Source organism: Micropterus salmoides, unplaced genomic scaffold (assembly GCF_014851395.1).
Source record: "Micropterus salmoides isolate LMB-PRFRI ecotype aquatic unplaced genomic scaffold, ASM1485139v1 Ms_hic_scaffold_2, whole genome shotgun sequence".
NCBI classification, from domain to species: domain Eukaryota; kingdom Metazoa; phylum Chordata; class Actinopteri; order Centrarchiformes; family Centrarchidae; genus Micropterus; species Micropterus salmoides.
This window is the reverse complement of record NW_024041150.1, coordinates 44,461,770-44,475,068: the sequence shown is the minus strand read 5'-3', so window position 1 is coordinate 44,475,068 and position 13,299 is coordinate 44,461,770. Positions and strand designations below refer to the sequence as shown.

General features: G+C 42.9%; 1 protein-coding gene across 1 annotated transcript in view; it reads right to left on the bottom strand.

Annotated features, from left to right (window-relative positions):
- Positions 1–8,999, bottom strand: part of LOC119911588 (kinesin-like protein KIF1C) — a 34,141-nt gene extending 25,142 nt beyond the window's left edge. The window contains 1 exon segment of the mRNA XM_038730498.1: positions 8,270–8,999. The gene's annotated coding sequence lies outside the window, so the exon portion shown is untranslated.
- Positions 9,000–13,299: the final 4,300 nt, after the last annotated feature.

Here is a 13,299-nt window from a genome sequence, read left to right as displayed (position 1 = left end):
ACCTCCAGTATCGGTCAGGCTCCAGTTTTCGCACACACCTCCTTTGTGATGTCCTGTGTGTGAGAGAGATAATACTAAACGTCCCTCTCTGTGTCTCTCAGCTCAGATTTGTTTCACCTGAATGAGGCGACGCGCCCAGGATGCTCGCGCAGAAATAAACAAATGAAATGACGTGATCCTGCAGGTGGTTTATATCACATCAAGTCCGGGAAGGACTCGTTGCCCGGCTGTGGTCTTTCATCTTTTAACACAAGTTCAATATCTGATCTTTTGTAACCAAACCACTTCCACACAGGCTGAACTGCTTGTCGTTGCCGTGTGTTAAAGGCATGACATCATCGCGTCAACACGTCAGATTACTGCCATTATTTTTTCTACTGCAACTTTTGTTTCCACTCAGGTTAGCAAATAAAAAATGTAAATACAAAGAGGTAGGATATGTACGCCACAGTCAAATCACTGTTTCCTGCTTATTCAGTTTAGTTAATTTGAGTTTCTGTTCAAACACGGCAGCATTGTTTTCACACATCAACATCAGCTGGCTCAGCTATGTCAGGTATGTGCTGGCAACAAACACTGTAAATAAAACACAGATGTGTGTTGAACTCCAACGTGAACGCGGCTTTTGTCTCTGAAATGTTGAGAAGCGTTTTTACATTTTTTTGTTTAAACAGCACATGTTGACGCTCGTTTTTTTTTTGTTTTTTTTTCATTGAACAAAAGAAGCCAAAATTGTCTAATGTCGTCTAAACACACGAGCTGCTGCGCAAGAACTTTAAATCTAATTTAGCCTTTTAATCCATCCGCAGGAACTGAATGTGTTAAAGTACAACCAGGTAACAACACACACAGAGCGAGTGTTTGCTCTGTCAACACAGCTTAAAGTCACACACAGACAAGATGGTGGACGTAGATACTGGATTGTACACTAATCTTATTGTGTGTGTCTAGGTGAACAAGCAGCCTACATGCCACAGACCGGGCAGAAACGCTGACATCACAGCACAGGCATCCCCACACACACACACAGCTCTTCAGTGTGTCTGGTTCAACAGGCCCCGGCTAGCTGTGCTGTTAAACAAACTAACCAGCTGTTTAAACAGGACGTTAGCAGCGCCTGAAGAGGAAAACAATTGGTGGCAGAACTCCCATCATTCACATTTCACACAGTACCGGCAGCAGCTTGTGAGAAGAATAAGTCCACCATCGTAAAACTGTGCTGCGTGCCGGTGAGTGCCGGCCCACTTCAGGCTGTTAGTCAGAGACGTTTTTCCAGCTTCAGAGGAGAAATTCCATTCGTCGTTGTGGTTCAGGGCTTTTTAATCTTGCAGCTAAAACCAGCTGCACTGTCTCCTCACATCCCTCGGAGAGAGCCAGAGAACACTTGCAGCCTGAATATGGAAACTGGACCGGTTTGCCGACACAAAACAATGCAAACATTCACCAGACTTTTCCCTCAAATCTCTTTGTGAGATGAGAAAAGATACAGCAACACGACTTTGGTACAGACAAATCGAATATGAATCCTGTGTTTCCCCACAGTGTTAGCTGGGTAGATTTCTATTCCCCGCCTTATCTGCTCCTTTTCCCTTCAGCTCTCTCACATCTGCACTGGTGTGTTCACTGACCGCTTTACCAGGTCCGTGCTTGTAGAGTGATAATGTAACGTGATCTCTCTGTTTCTCTGCAAAATGCACCCAATAATATAATATAATACACCTGTGCAGCTCGCCCAGAGTAATTGCGCTTCTGTTCAGCTTCAGCATTTGACAAGGAACCACAGAATCCTTCACGCCGTCATGAAGTAAAATAACACGGCAGACACTGCTGTAAAAAAAAAAAAACCACCATCAATCCGAACCGTGACATCGTAACGAAAAGCAGCTAAATTCAATAGATTTAAAGTGACTTTCAGCTGGTTGTTTATCTGTCCGCCTGCTCCTCGCTCATACACTTCATAGAATTCATTGATTGAAATTCAGAAAAAAAGCTAATCAATAAGTTAGCCTCTGGCGTCATGGATTTTCAGATTATTGATTACTAAATTTTACAAAAAATCCACAGATGAATAACACTGAATCATTTGAAGCTTTTTTTAAAAATATCTTCAAAATCACATTTGAGATGATCAAATTAATGTTTGATAAAACACCTTCAGAGTTATTTCCTCCTCCTGTCTGCACATCCGTTCTTATTGATTATTGATTGGTTACTGATCACATGTGAACGCATGTGATCGCTCTCTGATGTGAAGACATAGAAAGACTTGGTTCCCATGTGTAGGCCTCTGTGGAGGAATGTGATAATTACCACTTACACACACACACACACACACACACACAGCTAAAGATAGTCATCAGCTCGACCCGACGCCCCGTTTGTAAAGAACATTCTTCGCTCTGACTCTCGACACCGCTTGACGTGAACGTCTCTGCCTCTTGTTCACACAGCATTGACAATGTGCTGCCTTCAAGTGCAGAGGGAAATATTTGCATTTCTAACCTCAATCGACCGCCAAACAACACAACTACAGTCTGACTGAGAAATCAACAAACACGGCTGCAATCTAATATCTCTGATCTAATATCATCGGCTGATATTAGACGGTCTCACAGATTATATATATATATATATATATATATATCTGTAAGTATTGTGTTTGTCAACTGAATGATTATGATAAACTGCAGAAAGAGGTTTGTTTTAATTATATATTTATAATACAACACAATTATTATCAAAACCCAGACAAGAAAAATGTGAAAACTTGACTCCACTTGCTAGAATGTTTTGCTGTCATTTCCCAGATGTTTTCCAGCACAGGTCAACGAGCCTACAAACCGACCCGTCCTCCAACCTAAACGATAAAATAGGTTGTTTGTTGTATTTCTCCGACAGGTGACCTTAACTACCTGACCTACGTCACATGACATTAAACACGTGGTTAACGTTGTTTGGGTAGTTTGGAGTAGGGACGCACCGAAATGAAAATTCTTGGAATATAATGACAAAATTTAAAGTACATTCACATTTTTGCCACATTTTTTTTAACCATTGCATGAATTAAAAAGTGAAAATGTTCTGAACATGTGTCCATTTACTTTTAATGTACACATGTAATATGTTTCATACTTTGTGAAAATAAACGATGGGTTTTATTTCCATCCTGAACAGACACCTTATTTTGAAAACCGGACGTTGTCACGTGTGTCCTCCTCGCGCTAAATTCATCCAGCCCGTCCGTCCCTGTCGGCTCGCACTGGTCTGTTTCAGTGGATTTACCATAATGGCTTGAATGTGCGTGCACTCCAAATGTAGGTGCAGCTAGCTTAATGGTCTTCTCACAGATGAGTGACAGAAACACTCAAAGCAGGTCAGACTGTTTGTTTTCTTTTCTAAGAAGTCAGCCACAGACGGAGTGGATGTGCTAAGAGACAATTCAGCAGAACAGCGTCTGCAAACTGCGATTTTTGCATCTTTCTCATTTCTCTTTACAATACATCATCTGATTCTTCCTTTGCAACCATTACTCGCTGCCACAACAAATGTTATTATGGTTCGTAATAACGTGCTGCACACAACGTTGTTCTGGTGAGGTCGGTCTCTTACAAACAGAGAAGAGGGAACAATAGCTTTGTGGCAGTGAGAGTGAAGGTCAAGACTATTTTATTTCTACATCACCCAAAAAGAAAAGACACAACGTTCACTCAGACGGCTTCAACAACACACATCAGCCTGTCAGCAGCTCCAGACCCTCCACTCAAGATACAAAAACAAACAAGTGAAGTGTAACAAGTGAAACTGCTGGGAGACTTTCTGCCAGATGTTCATCATGCGACACCTGGACACGGCTCCAGATAACCTTCTGCTTCTCTGGTTTTCTTTTAGGTGTAGACGCCACAAAATGTAGGAGAACCTAAATATTTAACAGTATATTCTAATCTCTCACCTCATTTCCCAAACACACATGAACACCTAAAGGTAAATCACGCGCACCTCCCGAACAACGTAACTTGCCTACACGTCGCAGAGACACAGGCCGCAAGAGCTGTGATTGGTCAGCTTGGTGGCATCGCATTTCCTCCAAACTCTCAGGAAGCACTCCAGGCTTTGAAGCCAGTTTTACTAGTGGCCAAACAAGCGGCTGTAAACCGGAGGATTCTTTCTTTTGAGCGTCACGGCCCGCCGCGACGTGACCCGTTTAACCATAAGAATTTGATCCACTCGTTGGATAACATTTAGAAAGTGTAGAAGAGAGAGGGCTGAACAGAAAATCAGCCGGCCCGAAGGCAGAAGTCAACACAGTGGAACAGAGAAACCCTTCACTAAGAAGAATACTCAGCTGGCCAATCACAGCGCAGTATAGGGCTCGCTGTGGTCCGACACGTTCATGGCTGCGCTCCGTTGACTCTAATGCAAAAAGAGTTGTTTTCTAGCTTTTTTTTTTTTTTTGGTGTATTTTTCTAAGACATGGCCAAACGTTGTTCCTGGGGCACTCGTAATAGTTACAGCAGCGACCCAGAGAGCTTGAAAGAAGAAGTTCTCTTTCCAAAACCTGAAATAAATCCAGGAAAATGTCGGCTGTCGGTTGCTCCTAATGTGATGTTAGTTAGTTCCTACTGAATGTAACATAATGAAGCCCTACTGTTCTGCCTTTCATTGATTGTAATCGTGAATAGAGACCTAAGTTACCCAGCTGCACAGGAACCGTGTTGATCCTTAATATCGTCGTCCTCTTTCTCAATAGTCAGTAAGAATACGGTGGCTCACTTTTACTGATCGGTAGGCTTTAGCTTCTGTCTTTACTTTTTTTCACGTCAGTCTGAAAGCCTGAATTCAACCTTCAAACGCAAAATTCAACTGCAAAACTGTCTGCTTCTTTCTGAGATTGCTTTTTACAAAAAATGAGACAATATTTCTCCAGGGAGTGCAGTAATAGACAGTGGCAGCGCTGTGCTAAAAGCTGACTCCGGCTGCACCACAATTTTTATGCGTCCATAGCCCGGCGTCAAAGTCCACTGGAAGCGTTTCAGCAGCGGAGCGTGCAGCCTGCCCCACGTTAATGACTTGTTATTAATTTGTCGTATCTGTGCTTCTACTACCTTCTTCACAGCTCTGTGTGACCCCGATGACCAAAGTGCTGAACAGGGTCGATGTCAAACACATAACAACAACATTAAAACATCAGAAACCTGGTTTAACGAAGGTTAAAACCTTCTGCAAAAAATTGCGTCTTAAGCAGCGATTTAAACACTTGTAGGGTCTGCGCAGCTTTAATATGCATGGGGAGGCTGTTCCATGGGATGGGGGCGCCCACTGCAAACGCTCTGTCGCCCTTATTTTTTTAGCTTTGATCTCGGGACATCCAAGAGCTGCTGATTTGTTGACCTCAGTGTTCTGACTGGAGAATGGTGGCGTAAGAGATCAGCCAGATAAGGTGGCACCAGATCATTTAAGGCCTTAAAAACAAGCAATAAAATCTTAAAGTCTATCCTATAACGGACAGGTAGCCAGTGGAGGGAGGCCAAGACGGGCGTTGTGTGCAGCTGCGTTTTGGACTAACTGGAGGTGATTTAAAGATTTCTGATGTAGACCGAGCATTAATAAAAGCATGGATGACTTTTTCAAAGGTCTTTAGAAGAAGCGAGGGAACGCCACAGGTATCGGTGTCGAGCCACTGCAGGAGTATAACTCCAGCCCCCGTTCTCTGCCTTTGATTGGCTGTCACCTTCTTTCACAAGTGAGTTTTGGGGAAAACCCACACAGATAGAGATGTGGCAGACAAACAACTGTCCTGTGAAATGTCAGGCTCACCTGTGTGACCAAGAGAAAAATGCCGGGGCCCTGCCTGGAGGAGGTGTTGGAAGCTCGCGCTTCACTGTCATAGTGAAGGAGATGATTTGTTCCCTCGTGCTATCAGTTTTGTGGCGTTGCCTAATAACATCAGAGCAGAATCCAAACTACATGCAGCTAAAAATACACAACACACACACACACACACACACACACACGGATAGCTGAGATTCCTGCTGAGAGCTGCTTTAGCCACACGGCTAACTTTAGCAGCAGACAGACATGAACAGTGTGTCGAGGAGAGTCTCTCTGTTGACGTTGTCTGTAAAAGATTTTCTCAGTTATCAGATCTGCCAAACACGATATAACCAAAAGTATGTGGACACCCTGGTTCTTCTGGTCCGGGTCCGTCTTCCCCGGTTTGTCCCTTCAGTTCCAGAGAAACAATTATATTTCAGTGTGTCAACAGTTCATGTTGTTTGTGCTCTTCATGTTCCAACACAACGATGTAAACAAACCAAAGACTGACGTTAAGGGTTTAGGAATGAGATGACTTTCTGTGTGCACATACTTTTGGCCGTGTTGTGTCTTTAGACGATGATAATGTTGATACGCTGAACTGTAAATTTAATAAAAGTGGCATCAACTGTCCATAAAGCCGCTCTCAGAGAGGATGAACATTACAGGTGAAGCCGTCTGTAATTTAACTCGTCGTTCATTTAGTCAATCAGCAGGGGATGCTTCACGGCAGGGCTACTTTACGCTACCACTGCGACCTGTCAATCAGGATACAGGTGAATCGTATCCGCTGCTCTGTGGACATTTAACCAGCCGTGAACTTGTTTTTTGGCTGCTGTCTGTGTTTTTGTCACAGAGCAAAAACAAAACAGCGTGAACACACAACGCCCGTCTTGGCCTCCCTCCACTGGCTACCTGTCCGTTATAGGATAGACTTTAAGATTTTATTGCTTGTTTTTAAGGCCTTAAATGATCTGGTGCCACCTTATCTGGCTGATCTCTTACGCCACCATTCTCCAGTCAGAACACTGAGGTCAACAAATCAGCAGCGCTTGGATGTCCCGAGATCAAAGCTAAAAAAATAAGGGCGACAGCCTCCCCATGCATATTAAAGCTGCGCAGACCCTACAAGCGTTTAAATCGCTGCTTAAGATGCAATTTTTGAGGAGAGCAGCTGGTTTCAACGTCTGAGAGAAAAGTGTTACAATATGGCGCCACTTGAGCAAACACTTCTTACAATGTTTAAAAATATAACATTTGTTCAGAACTAAAACATCTGAACACCTGCTGATTCATTCAGTGACCAGCGGATATCGTTATCTCTGCTGTCCATCCAGAAGAAACGTCCATAAATTGTCTTCATCATCACAGTAATCCAGAGACAGTTGTCTGTGCATCCACAGATGCTCCGCTAACAGGAGCTGCTAACAGCTGATTCGGCAGACCAACCAGTCTGATGGCGTCTTTCCATTATCAGTACCAGCTCGACTCGCCTTGAGCTCCGTCGTCCTTCAGCTGTGCATTAGATTATAAAACCGATCAGATGACTTGATGAGATGCAGGTAAAGCTGATCACCAGCTGATGTCAAACACATTCCCACTTCCTGTGCAGACAGGAAGTCAAAATAACGGAGCACTTCCTTGTTGCTGAAATGCACAAAGTCAACAGTCTATAGGTCTGAGGCGGTTTGTCTGTGTGAAGTGATGAAGTCCGAGCGACGTTAACTGATCATCTTATTAAAAATGCGTCATCGTGCCTCCAAGAGAGGAAATAAACACATTTACTGTAATAATCAGCGGCAGAAAACAAAACAGGGACAAATAAAACCAAACTTGTCGGCATGAAGAGGTGGAGGAAAGAGAGAACATCTGTTTGTTGTATTTCTATGTTTTTAGGGAGAAACTTTATGAATTTCAAGTTGTACAAAACCCTCAATAATGAACTAAAATCCACCTGTTTTCCAGCACACTGCTGTTCCACTGCAGAATATTAAACCTGTAAGGTGCATTTTGTCTTTAACTCATTATATTTATTGTAATTATTTATCATATTTAGTGTATCTGAACGTGTTGCCGTTGGCACTTCAAGGCAAATTTTGTTTTAACCTTATCATTTATATTTATTTATTTTTGTGCATTTTAACGTTAGTATTTTTATATTAAATTAGTAGGTCTCCGCTGCAAAAGTTCCTAACAACTTTTCTTGTGATGAAAATTAATTAAACTCACTCACTTATTATTTAATAGCATTAAAAGATTCATTAAAAGAGGATTAAAGTGCAGCAGATTGTTTCAGTGGGCTGAATCAAAGCACTGTACTTGAGTACATTAAATTAAAACTGATTAAACAGCATCAAGGTTCAGTCGTGACACACTGATGACACTCCTGCTTCACATTATTATATTCCGGCACATCAGGCTACATTGTTTCACATTATATTACCGCGGGATGACTCACCTCTACCGGACCAGAGGAAACCGTGAGTCTCGTGGAAGCCACGCGCTGTTCCGTTTACACGGTGCCCATCTCTCCGTTCAGAAAACCAAACAAACAAACAAACAGACAGACAGACAGACAGGCGGACGGCGGTGCAGAGAGTTCAGCCCGTGAAACAGCCGTCCTGGTCCTGGTCCTGGTCCTGGTCCTGGTCCGGGCCTGTCGGTACCGGGACACACAGACGGGCTGAGAGTCAGAAAGTTGGGTGGGGGCGCTGCTGCGTCTCTCTCTCACGCGCACACACACGGTGAGGAAAAGTTAAAACACTCACTAACGTCGTCTCCTCCGGTGTAACGGCGGCGGCAGCTGCTCCGCCACTTATCACGGGGCTGACGTCACCGTCTGGTTAACGTTCCCGTCGGTGGGAAAAAGTGAAAAAAAAAAAAAAAGTGAAACAGACCGAGGGGAAGTTGCGGCCCGCTGCGGGCTGCGGGGCGGAGAATCACGGCGGAAACTCGGTAATCCGGCTGTTTGTCCGCCCGGTGTCCGGTTCTCCTGCTGCTGCTCCGGAGGGCCGGGAGGGGGGTCGACGGTAAACCGAGCGTGAACCGAAGGTTTTAACGGAAAACGGAGTAAGAAAGGACGGGGAGAGAGAAGAGAGAGGGGGAGAGAGAAGCAGAGAGGCTGGCCGGTGGCCTGGCCGCGCGGCGGGTGTGTGCGCGTTAGTGCGGGCGCGTCCCCGTGACGGAGGAGCGCAGGATCCGAGCAGAGAGCCAGCCAGTCAGCCGGCGGCCCCCCGGGCCCCAGCCGCTCCTCCTCCCCCTCCTCCGGGGGGTCACAGACAGACGTCTCACTCCCGCTTTAGACAAGTAGGCTAGAACTAAAACCTCACAGTAGGAATACGAGTCAAATATAAAGTATTCAAAGCAGTAAAATGTCCTCTGTGAGTGTTAAACTATAAATATATTCTTTATTATTCTTCATATATTCATGTGAAAGCAGGACTTCACTGCTGTAGCTGTTGAAGCGGGGCTCATATTAGTCATTATTAATCATTGATTGATTGATTTGTTTGTTTGTTACTGTAAAGTAAATCACATTTTGGTCTTAACTTACTACATTTTTATCATGTTGATGTAAAAACAGTGAAGTTTTTTTGACTTACTGTTTCATAATTTTTGATTTTAAACCTAATTCTGACAGATTATCTCATAATTTCTACTTAGACTACTGGAATTACTTTTTAATTTATCTGAGAATTTGTGTCTCTTTCTTCTCCCGGTGGCCCACAGAGCCCTGCAGATATCTCATTGAATAACTCTGACTTACTATCAGATAATGTATTAGTATCCACATGTGAATTATTGAGCATTAGAAAGTGGCGGGTGACGACATCCCTCTCTGCACAGACGATCTTTGTCGCCATGCGCCACCCGGAATGACGTTGCACTGGAACCGGAGACACGCGCCCACAGGATGTTAAAGGAGCAGTCTGGCTGTTTCACATGAGACCGATGAGTAATCAGCTGTGATGCAGAACTAAATCTCAGTAAGAGGCTGAGCTTTACCTTTCTTCCTTTTCGCTGTAGAGACAGTATTTTAATAGTCTTTATTTATTTTCTTTTTTCTTTTACATTTTTATGCAAAATTAACTCAACAATTCCATCAAAATAGTTACATCCACAAAAATGCGTTCTGTTGGCGACGTAGACGTCATATCTCAGCCAAATGTGAACACTCAAACATGATAAACACATTTTTTAGACTCAGGGTGACTTTAACTTACACACAATATTATTATTTTTACGCCCGTCATGAATACACGTCTGTAAATCCTCTAAGAAATCATACTGAAATGACTCTCCTTTACAGAACTGCCTAAGAATTATTGTGTGTTTTAAACATTACTTCAGCATCAGAGTAATCCAGCGACAGTTATCTGCACATTCACACTGCAAACAGGAGCAGCTAACAGCTAATTCAGCTATTTTTAATGATACCGGTCTGACAGAATGTAAACAAACACAGGGCTGTAAAAATGTTCATATTAAACGAGGAGAGGCAGAAAAATCTCTCTGTATAATGCAAACAAGTATAACAGCAGCACAAACTACAAAACAAGCTGAATATTTTAAACATCACGAAGGAGGATTTATTGCAAGATTAAACTGCATTAATTTTATCGTCCTAATTAACTGGCAATAATAATTTTCATACAGCCAGAACAACAATCTGTCTGTTAGGTAAATAAGTTTTCATCGCCTCAGTTTCTGTCTGTGTGTTTAGTCACCGTCAAACATCACGAGTTTCTGGCTGTGTGTGCGTATTAACCCAGAGAGAGGGTGGGGTCAGGAAACACCTGGAAGTCAGGAAACACAAAATACACACACACACGGTAAAAAAGGAGAGCAGTATTTGTTTAAAACGTAGCAAAAACAAACTACAAAGTAGGTTTCAGTTTGTGTCCTCGTGATGATTGTTGCTGAACGCTGATCGACCTTTGACCTCCTCGTGTCTCCCTCAGGAAGGATTTCCTCCTGTGGTTTAGTGTTACGTGTGGCCGCCGGGGGGCGCTGTTGTATGACTTTGTTCAGGCTGTTAAGCAGTTTTCAATTATTACATTCTTTCTGGATAATTCTGCAGATTATTTTTCATCATTAATTGATGGATTGATTGGTTTGTAAAAATGGTCGGAAATGCCGTCCCGGTTACCCGGAGCCCAAAGTGACACCTTCACTCAACCATATTAACAAACATTAAACTTATTTAAAATAATAATTTGCAGTAGTGGAGTCTGGTGTGGAGGATTTATATTGTGTACCAGAAAACTATCAATAAGTGAAATATTAGTAAGATGATTTAAAGGAAAACCAGCTGGAACCATGAAATGTTTTTACAGGAAAAATAACTTTAACTGTTAAAATAATGGACAATAAATTTTCTGTCAAATGACTAATTGATTAATCAACTAAGAGTTTCAGCTGTACTTGTTGGGAAGTTTAATTAATGGTAACAAAACACCATATTTTATAAACTCTTCATTTTCGTTTTGTGTGAAAACAATTTTCATTTGTAAAGTTACTACTTTAATCTATAATAATATTTAATAATTTATTATTTATTGATAATCTGAATCTGCAAACTAACTTAAGTTATCAATTAAATGTAGTGAAGTAAAAGTACAAGATTTCTCTGAGGTATAGTGGAAAAATATGAAGTATCAGAAAATGCAAATATTCAAGTTAAGTACCTCAAAAGTGTACTTTCATACAGTACTTGAATACTTTCCACCACTGATGCAGGGTCAGAGGATGACGATGGTGCAGAGAAGAAGACAAATTAAATGTGCATTAAAAAGAAGATGGAAGCTGCGGGACATAAAACATGTTTCCATGGCTCCTGCAAGTTTCAATGAATTACCCACAATTCATAGCTCTGTGATATTAATAGAAAGTGTGTGAGGGTTCAGTGTGTCGAGCAGAGACAGACAGACCTGCGGCCCCCCTCTGCTGGACACTACTGCACATTGCAGCATTATGGAATACAACCAATACTGGTGCAGTAATCATAATACTTTACTTAAGTAAAAGTACTAATACCACATTGTGAAAGTAAAAGTATGTATGTATTATGAGCAAAATGTACTTAAAGTATCAAAGTAAAAGCACTCTTAAATGTTCCTGTCACTGTTTCTCTATTATATCTGATGTTTCTGGATTAATCTTCTGCTGCATTAATGTTGTATTTTACTGCCGTAGATGTTTCTAAATCCTTGAGATCCTGTTGGGTAGTTTAATCTGCAGCAATGCATCATGGTCTATAAGATCATGTGTTTGTACTGTTTCTATCCTGTGAGAACCACCAACTGTATCTCTGAACCAGTGGTTCTCAAACTTTTTCATATCAGGGACCCCTAAACTAACACAAATTAGACCACGGACCCCCATCTGATAAGAGTTTGTCCCTGGGTCCCCCATCTGATAAGATTTTGTCCCAGGGTCCCCCATCTGATAAGAGTTTGTCCCAGGGTCCCCCATCTGATAAGATTTTGTCCCAGGGTCCCCCATCTGATAGGATGTTTGTCCCAGGGTCCCCCATCTGATAAGATTTTGTCCCACGGTCCCCCATCTGATAAGAGTTTGTCCCAGGGTCCCCCATCTGATAAGATTTTGTCCCAGGGTCCCCCATCTGATAGGATGTTTGTCCCAGGGTCCCCCATCTGATAAGATTTTGTCCCAGGGTCCCCCATCTGATAAGATTTTGTCCCAGGGTCCCCCATCTGATAGGATGTTTGTCCCAGGGTCCCCCATCTGATAAGATTTTGTCCCAGGGTCCCCCATCTGATAGGATGTTTGTCCCAGGGTCCCCCATCTGATAGGATGTTTGTCCCAGGGTCCCCCATCTGATAAGATTTTGTCCCACGGTCCCCCATCTGATAAGAGTTTGTCCCAGGGTCCCCCATCTGATAAGATTTTGTCCCAGGGTCCCCCATCTGATAAGAGTTTGTCCCAGTGTCCCCCATCTGATAGGATGTTTGTCCCAGGGTCCCCCATCTGATAAGAGTTTGTCCCAGGGTCCCCCATCTGATAAGAGTTTGTCCCAGTGTCCCCCATCTGATAGGATGTTTGTCCCAGTGTCCCCCATTTGATAGGATGTTTGTCCCAGTGTCCCCCATCTGATAGGATGTTTGCTTTTAGATGTTTTATTACAAAAGTATATGAAACCCGTGACCAAAATAGTCATACAATCTGTCACTGTGCTACTTATGAATAGAATTATAATGAAAATCAAGTATTCCCCTTTTTGCTGGGGAACCCCTGGAACCCCCTCAAGGACCCCTGGTGGTCCCCGGACCCCACTTTGAGAACCAATGCTCTAAACAACCCGTTCTCACTCCCATGTCGTATAGATGCACTGGTGGAAGCCCTGTAGCGTCGTTTATGAACGCTAAAAGTCAGAGTAAGGAGGTGGTTTGGGCGGAGGGGTGGACCAGAAACCAGACTTTCACCCAGGAGATGTTTGTTTTCCCATGTGAAACACAAAGTAAACAT